The sequence below is a fragment of the Rattus norvegicus genome, chromosome 8 (assembly GCF_036323735.1).
Source record: "Rattus norvegicus strain BN/NHsdMcwi chromosome 8, GRCr8, whole genome shotgun sequence".
Taxonomy (NCBI): domain Eukaryota; kingdom Metazoa; phylum Chordata; class Mammalia; order Rodentia; family Muridae; genus Rattus; species Rattus norvegicus.
In genome coordinates this window covers 43823021-43832263 of record NC_086026.1, presented here as the reverse complement: position 1 = coordinate 43832263, position 9243 = coordinate 43823021, and the positions used below count along the sequence as shown (strand labels likewise).

Below are 9243 nucleotides of genomic sequence, written 5' to 3'. Positions count from 1 at the left end.
GATAGAATGAGTTCTGTCATTGGACAAGAAGGAAGGATGGGCAGGAGAAAAGTTTGAGGGAAGGGGAGGAGACTGGAAAAGAAAGGATGAAAAGACAGGAGGAACAGGAGAAGCCACCACTGAAAGAGCACTTGGAGACTGATGTTAAGATTCCATGCTGATACTTCACAGGTAGTTATGAATGTTCTAATGTTCTTTTTTTTTAGAAAGGCAGCTTGCTTTATTCTTGGGATGTAGTTGGGGATCAGGGGCATCCTGTAGAATCCAGTGAGCTTCACCAAGCCTGAGAGGCACCAAACAAGTGGCACTTTTAAGTTACATCATCTGGGTCCTAGTCATCTCTTAGCCCACCTTCCTTTCATTGGGCCCAAGCCTCACCCTCCCACCAGATCATCTCTAAACTATGTAAGGTCTTCTGTGTTGCTCATTTTGTTTGACACTCCTTACTTATGCCAGTGAAAAGAGTGGCTCTGCCGAAGTTGACATAGAAGAATTCTTTTTGCATGGATACTGTGCCCCAAATCCCTGTGATCTCACTCTCGTTCAGTCAATGGTGAGAGAAGTGGGCCTCATGGTTAAGCCTTGAAAGCTAAGGCAGAACCCCTTTGCTACTCCTCAGGGTAGAGGCCACCAGGACAGCGGCTTTTTATTCTAACCCATCTTCTTCCTTTCCCTCCCACACAACCATCTCTCTCTCCCCCCCAACCTCCTCAGCTAGCATTCAGTGGGGTTCACCTTTCCCAGGCTACCTATAGGAGCTGCCAGCCCCCAGGGCAGGTCCACAAAACAGAAAACAACTATTGGCAAGCACAGAAAAAAAGAAAATCACAAAATTCAGGGTTGCCTTTGTCTACAAATAATTGCAGCTCCTAGAAGAGGAGAGTTCATTTTCTGCATGAAGTTCGACATTCTCTTGTGCTTAGGATAGTTCACCTCACCTCTCCGCACTGACTTTCCTGTCTCCAAGAACATAGCAAGAATACCATGTATATGCACACAGAGGTGCTCTTTATGGGTATGCCTCTATGCTGGTTGTTGGCATAGCTTCTTGGAGAGAAGGAACTAGGTGTAAGAGAAGTGTTCCTTCCTGGGGCTTTCTACTTACCAAAGTCCTATGGACACATACATATAAAGGTAGGAGTGTGCATGAGCATATCGTGCAAGCACACACATCGACACACACTAGATTCTAAGGGAGCGCGAGGGTCAGATTCTCTAGGCCTGGGCTGGGCTCCTATTGGAGCAGCTTAGACAGTGGTGACAGAGAGCAGAGGGTTGTAGATCCTTTTCCCATCAGCTGAGCGGGCACCATGTGCCAGCATCTCCTGGATGGTGATCCAGTTGTCCAGAATCTTCTTGTTTCGCTTCTTCATGGTCTTACACTGGCTCAGCGCAATGATGTTGAGCTTAGGTTTGCTGTCACCGTTCTGCTGCTCCCTTAGACACTCCAGATAGCTCTGCATGAACTCACCATGCTTCCTTTGCTTCCATGCTCGATTCAGGTGTCATTTCCTCTCTTCTTTGTTCCAGTAGCGGCCCATCTTCATCACACTTACTGCATCATCATCAGTGGTCATAGCACTGCACGTCTCTCGGATCTTCAGGCCTCTGGCCTTCAGCAGTCGATCTTGTCCAGGCCACTTGGCCACATAGTGGGTCCCATCACTTCACACCTTCACTTTCCAGTCCATGCGGGGTGCTTCAACAGCTGCAGCCACCACCCTGTCCACCCGAAGACCACTAGCCAAGCTCAAGGAGCCATGACTCAGATCCTCCAGGGTATGTGACAGGGCCAACTGCACACAGCTATGGTACTGCTTGATCTCCTTGCCATGGTGGCACCTGGAGGGGTAAGGGCTACCTTCAGGGCTCACATGCTCCAGAGTAACACTTGTCTTGGTGCTACAGCTGACATGCTCTTCTGTGTGTTATCTACGACCCACTTCGGGATCCCGCTAAAGTTATCAGAACTTGGCTGGGCTCCCTGGTGAAGGAGCACCCTCGAGGTAGGTGGTGACAGGAGGGCCAGAAGGGGTCTGGTTCAAGTTGGAATTGCCAGCAGCAGATTGATTCAAGGGGCTCTCAGGCAGAGGCTCCACAAGCAGTGGAGTGCTGTGGCAGCTCTCCCCATTGTTGTAGGTGCTGGTGCTATCCTTGTCTGATTTCTCTGGCAGTTCAGAGATATCAGATAGCTCATGCTTTTTGGGCTCACTGGATGCCAGGTCATAGAAACTCTTTTCTTCCAGCAGCCAGACCTTCATACAATGCCCCCTCAACTGCTGCATCTTCTGTGTCCACAAGATATTGCAACACTTGAACTCTAGGTGCCGAAGCTCTTCCTCCAGCATGGCCATCTCATGGCCTAGGCTCTCATTGTGGTTGACATCTAGGGCACTGTTGTCACTGGAGGCCTGGGAGAAGAAGATACTCAGCTGGTTGCCATTTTCCAGGTGGCACTTGATCTCCTGCAGCTCCCTTCGGCGTTCATACTCCTCATCAGTGAGCCCAGGCAGGTCAGCCCCTTCCAGCCCTGCCCCCTCAGCTACCAGAGAATTATGCTGAAGTAGAAGTCCCTGCTCTGTAGGGCATCCCCTTGTAGACTGAACTTGCGCAGGCTTCCAGGGGTGTTGGTGGTGCTGGGAGGTTCATCCCTGAGCAGATCATGTTCAGAGCTCTCTTCATTGCGGGTACACGCATTAGTCTGGCCTACCCTGCTGTCCAAGTCCTGGGTGTTGCTCAAGCCAGGGCCCCCATCAGGAGCCCCTTCTCATCATTTCCAGTCTGCTGGGCAGAGGCGTTCTTAAGGGATGGATGTGTACATGGCTTTGTATGATTAGGTGAGCAATTTTATCTTATCAATTAGATCAAATGTTTTTGTGTTATATGTTTTTTCATGTCAGATTTAAGTGTAAGAGTGTGTGGCAGCTAATCTGGGCCACATAGGACTTGGGATGTGTTTCTGTCCTGGAAACCTGCCTTTGGTATTAGATAGCTAGAGAGATTTCTGTCAGGCTCAGAGAGAGGCCTTCAGCAGTGTGATATGGGATGGAGCAGAGCGGATGAGATGCTTTGCTAACTGAGTCAAAGATATCTACCAGATATCTTGGAACAGTGTGGTGCCGGCCCTAGAGCAGGTCAAAAGACTACTTTATTTTTAGAATATTACAACAACACACCTTAGAAAAATATTTTCAGTAAATATATTAAACAAACACTTATGTTTTAAAATGTACATATTCACATTTTGACCTACTCATAATTCTGAAGCTTTTAAATGTCCACCTAAAATGTAAAGAAACCTTCAAAAAGATCTTAGGGATGGGATCACTAACAACATTTCCTCCAAACAGCACTGTGAACATTTTCTTAGGAGAATGAAAACTATAAAAATAAATATCCCAAACACCCCCAATTTTAAAAAGTATGGAATTTACTAAAGCAAAGGTAAATAGTGGAGGTTTCCAGAAGTATAAAGAATCACATGTGTGTGAACACAATGGAAAAGGACACGGTGGTGTATGAGCACCTTCACCTGTTGTCTCATCTTAGTCACTTGATGGCACTGAGGATGTCTGAGAGATTTTGTAAGCACAATTCTTATTTTCTGACACAATTAGCCTGTGTTGTCTCTGTCTTATCCATGGTTTAAGACATTAATGCATTTTAACAGTTGGCATATTGTTAACAGATATGGAAGTTTTCTTGGGGTGGAAGTATCAAACTAGGAATGTTTCTTTGAGAGATGTACTTTTTTTCTTGATTCCTTTCAATTTTACTCAGTTCTGCTGCTTCCCAAATGCCATGAGTTTAATAACTATGTTCTCCTGCATCCTTCCATCACGGTGGTAGAAACCTCTGAAATCATGAAATAAAATGCTTTTTTTCTTTCATTGTTTTACTCTGGTTACAGTCATGGAAAGCTGTCTAACATGTGCCCTGTGTTGTCTGAGTAAGAATGAAGTGAGATTCTGGAGCTCTTGTTTGCTTGTCAGCCTGACAGAATAGGTAATGCTGAAGTAAAGCTTCATTAATCAGGTCTGTTTTATTCACAGGGAAACCACCCCTATTTACAATATTTGTCAGATAAGATACATGTGTTACAAAAGGTAACAATAAAGGGAGGAAGGGGAGAGTGCACATGTAAGAGTAATGGCTAATCCTGTTTATCAACTTGACTATATCTGGAATGAATTCCAATTCAGATTTGGAGGGCTCAACTGTGATCCACATCTTGAGCCTGGGAGACACAAGTTTCTGACTTTGACAGATGCCTGAAGATATAGAGGAATAGAGACTATGAAAAGCTTAGGACAAGTCAAGGTAGTACATGCCTTTAATTGCAAGAGACTAAGGCACTGAGATCTTTGAGTTCAAGGTCAACCTAGGGCAAAACAAGGACCAGAACCAGGATGTGGTGGTACATACCATTAATCTGGACTACACCTGTTGAATATTTACTTAAGTACATTGATAGAAGGAAGACTAGCTCTTCTTCATCTGCTTGCATTTACTTTCCACACATCTGTTGGAATCTACAGGAGACCAGATGAAACAACTAGCCTTGTAGGACTATGAAACTACTAGATTCTTGGACTTCTCATTGGCAGCTGACCATTAATGGGGAATTTGACTACAGACTGTAAGTCATCCTAACAAATTCCATTACCATATAGAGACTATCTATTAGTTCTGTGAGTCTAAGAATCCTGATTAATACAGTCAATGGTGAAAGTATGGATTAAGAAATGTAAAGAAGCCAGAATCCTAGAAATGGAGAGTGACAATTCACCTGTCAATTACCAAAACCTGATGCTAAGCCAAGGCAGGTGTCAGAATGTACACAGTTGTAGATATTGATGGTCTCACATCATTTGGCTATAAGGTACTCAGATGGGTTAAAGGCTTACTTAAGTTCAACACAGCAAGCAAGTCTTAAGCCTTTAAATCCTGTTACATAAAGAGTGGTCATTATAACATACGTATTCCTTTTTCAGATTTTTGTTATAAAAATGCTTAGTGAAATTTGTGAGTAAATAAACTATAAACCATGATTTCATTCATCAATCTGGTCATGAAGACCACCAAGAGAATCCTCCCTGCCCTCCAGTTATTTTCTCAGAACTGGATTATTGTCCTGTCCTACAGTTATTTGCAATCAATACCAGAAACAGAAGAATTCTTTCCAAATTTTACATGGAGTCACATTCTCCCATCCTCAACATCTTTGCCAAAGATCACAGAGAACTTTATGTCTCATGGACATGCAAGAATACCCTAAAATCTCCAAGGACTTACATACGCATTGAGACTATCCATTAGAGATGCTTCTGATCTTTTGTAGGTTTATATGTAATTAACTCCTGTTTTACAAACCCTGGAAGAATTGATCAGTTCAAAGTGAATACAATTTAGTGTTGAAAGGATGAAATGAAGTGTATGAGGCTCATTTTGAGCCCAGCTTCAAACACTGTACAGGAACTGAGCCCATGGCACTGTATAAGAAAAAAATGAGGAGAGAAGTTGGATGTATATTGAATTTATCTCTGCAGGGAAATCATGACCTTTGACTCTTAAACAGGATAGTTTAAGTAGGACAAAAATCTTTCCCCACCCTAAATCAAGGTAATGGACACACTTTAAGGATGAAAATAGGAGATGTGATGAAGCCTGCTTGAGCTGGCCATACAGGATTGGACAGTTCCTCCATCTTTCTCATTATCATCATCCTATTAAGAACTCTTCTTGCCCACCTTTTATACTACATTTAGGGTATGAACAAGTAAGTTAAATAAAAAGTGAAAATGAAGTATAAAAGAAACAAAATGAGGGGAAAGAAGATAAGCAATTTAACAGAGGACTAGGAAGAGGAAAAAGAGAAAAGCACTATGATTGTCATATCAGTGGCAAGGGGAAAAGTGTAGGGAGCGGCTAAAGATGGCGCCGACATCCGGTGGTCGTTTGTGGTAAACACCTACAGCGCATGTGTTGGCAGACCCCCAGCATCTACAAGGCCAGGGTGATATTCATGCTAAATAGGTATTTCATGCTCCACCAATCCCCAGTGGACAAATTTACAGCCACAGCCTGTCTTGTATTTAAGGCGAGTGCCTTTGTTCCCCGGGGTCCCCGTATCATCAATAAGGTGTTCCTGCAATAAAGGCTGATTGAGAAGGATCCAACGGTGTTGCGTCTTCCTTGCCGGTCGAGGTGGGCGTGACAACTGGTGGCCCATACGGGGACCCGAGATCTTTTCTCGTCTGGATCCAGAACTTTTTCAGCCTCAGGACGGTCGGCATCGGTAAGTTCCCAATTGGGGGGCTATTAGTTGCTGGAATTGGGACAATAGAGTTCCTAGAAGTGGAACGGTAAAGTTCCTGAAGTTGGGACGATAAAGCTCCGGGATAAGGGATTGTAAAACTTCCCTAGTAGGACAATAAAGTTCTCTGGAAAAGCAGAGACAATGATAGCCTTGGTTTAGAGGCAAAAAGGGGTTTGTGGAGCACGGTAATGTTGTCTTTTCCATTTGTTCCTTTGTGGGTTGGACTAGCACTTTTGCCTTATACTCTTTTTGTGTTGTGGTGTTGCTTCTGTCTGAATTGCCACCGTCCAGGGCATGAATGCATTTGTTGGGAAGAGTCCATGATGAGCCACAAGATCGTGTGTAAATAAACACGCCAGCTCGCCAGCTCCCCTTGCTTGTAAATCGATCGTAAATAAGGTCGTAAAAGCATGGGAAGCTCACACTCCACCCCGCTCCTGTCAGCTCTTCAGGAGCTTCTTGGTCAGCGTAAGCTTAAAATTGAAAAGAAAATCCTGCTGAGTTTTCTTGATGAGTGTAACCGTTGTGCCCCATGGTTTATAGTGTCAGGGTCGCTCACTTTGAGAGCATGGGAGAAGCTGGGAAAAGATCTGGATAAGGAGACTACAGTGGGCAAGCTTAAACCAGGGACAAGGCCGCTTTGGCGTATGATCCGTGCCTGCTTGGAAGATAAACGATGTGAAGAAGCTGTTAAGACAGATCAGAGAATCCTTACAGAGCAACAGAGAGTATGTCAGAAGGAGAGAAAGTTTTGAAGGAAGGAAAGAAAAGAAAAGGAGGAAAAGAGGTAAAAGAAAAGGTAGGAAAGATCAAGGAGAGGATAGACAAAGGCGAGAATAGTAATCAAGATCTAGGAACAAAAAAAAAAATTTATCCATCATTAAAGGCATTGACCTTGGAGATGTCTAGTGATTCAGAGTTTAGTGATAGTGACTTAGCTGACCTTGAGGAGGAGGTAGCTCATTATGAGAAAGAGATTTATCATTCTGACTGGCCAAACACTTACACTGTGCAGAAACAAGCCAAGGACTTAAATAAGAAGGCAATTATGCCAACAGCACCTCCTAAACCACCCTATAACTTTCAAGGTAAAACAATGGTGAAGCCTGCAGGAAGTACTTCTTTTTGCCCGGAAGTATGGAAAGAGTTAGGATTGAGTTTTCCAGTTTTTCTGGATGCAAACGGGCAGCACAGCGACATCATGAACCTGTTGACTTTAAGACAATAAAACAATTAACAGAGTCAGTCAAAACCTATGGAGTCAACTCAGCTTTTGTTATCGCTCAAATTGAGGCTCTTGGCAGATACTGTCTCACCCCTGGAGACTGGGGGAGTTTAACCAGAGCCTGCCTCTCTCCGGCTATGGAACAGGTGTAGTGAAAAGAAACTTAATTTTATGGACCCCGCTCTAGTGGCGGTGTGTTGGTTGATAGCCAACGTTAATTTTTGAAGCATAGTGTTTTATCTGTGCTTGTGCTCCCAGCCCACACAGTAGGGGGGAGCGAAACTAGCTGCAGAGCTGCTACAGTGAACATGGAGACTGCTCAGTCTCACCCAATTTTTCTGGCTCTTCAGGAGCTGTTAAAAAGAAAAAGGCTTAGGATAAAAAGAAGCACTATAGAGAGATTTCTTAGTGAGTGCGATTGCCATTGCACCTTGGCTCGCTCTCTGGGAATCTCGAGGTAGACAGCTAAGAAAAGCTGGGAAAGATTTAAATTTTGCTTGGGAACAAGGAACCTTAAAGGGACAGGCTGCGTTAAAAATGCTACAGGAGGAATGATCTGAAAAGGCTGATAGTGAGGTGGGGGAGGACTCTAAGGAAAACAAGAACAAGAAAAGAATTTCTGCTTTTAGTGGCTAGACCTTCAACTTTTGCTCACAGAAAGAGAGTGCTCATTAAGAGAAGTTCTTTCAGGGAGCCTGCCTTATCTGTTGGTTTTATTCCAAGAGAGGAGTCAGTCTCCAGCATTAAGTTATTTTTCTCCTTAGTCATCATTAACATGGAGAGTGCCTTTGATCCTATCCCCACAGCAGCCAGTTCCTGCCCCTGTGGTCAAAATGCCCCAGGTTGGGGGACAGAGAAGCCCCTCGAACTACAAAACTGCCAACAGCCAAAGGTAAAAGTTAAAACAGAGAACATTCCAGGCCCAAGCCTAACCAGATGTGTTTCAAATGCAGATGCTTCATCAACTCTGACCAACTTTTACTCCAACAGGACGAGATAAAAATAGTAAGGACTTGAAGATCCGATCCTTCTCCTGATTTAGTAGCTCTGTTCCAAGAACCAGGGGCCATAAAACCTTTTGACCCTTATCTCCTGGAGCCATAAAACAGGGACATATTGGGGTAAGATGGGCTAAAAAAGGCCTCGATGATTTGGGCTAGCATGAGTAAAACTTGTAATAAAAAAGAGACAAGGTAATGGTAAAGTGTTTTTGTGTATGCATTCTTTTAGAGTTATGTTTTAGTCTCTGGACCCTGATTAGAGACAGTTTACACCCTAGACATGAGAGAGAATGGGTTTGGGAGAAACAGTCATCCCAGACTCTCCACAGTTGCTTTGGAGAAAGAGAAAAACTTTCAGAGCTCTCCTGGGAACAGAAGAAAGGTAGGAGATGTCCTGCCTCTCTGCTGGCTCCTATAAGAGAAATGCTTATTTCTGGTTCTGAACTCCATAGATAAGATATCTGAGTCCTTTCAGTGGGACACCATCTAGTTTTTTCCCTCTATGTCTATTGTCTGTCCTTGGTGCACCAAGCTGTTCATGTCTGTCAGTTTATGTCTGTGGTTTTTGTTTCTCATTGTTTAAATGTTTTATGTTTCATGTTCAAAAGAAAAAATGGTAAAAACTTTATCTGCCGGTCATTCACACCTTGATTTGGTCTTAACTCGTTTCTGAAAAGAGAACAAATGAATAAAAAGCA

At 43.7% G+C, this 9243-nt stretch overlaps 1 pseudogene; it reads right to left on the bottom strand.

Moving 5' to 3' along the window:
* Positions 1–1207: 1207 nt before the first annotated feature.
* On the bottom strand, positions 1208–6296 carry LOC134480133 (PDZ domain-containing protein 4-like; annotated as a pseudogene).
* Between the last annotated feature and the right edge of the window lie 2947 nt (positions 6297–9243).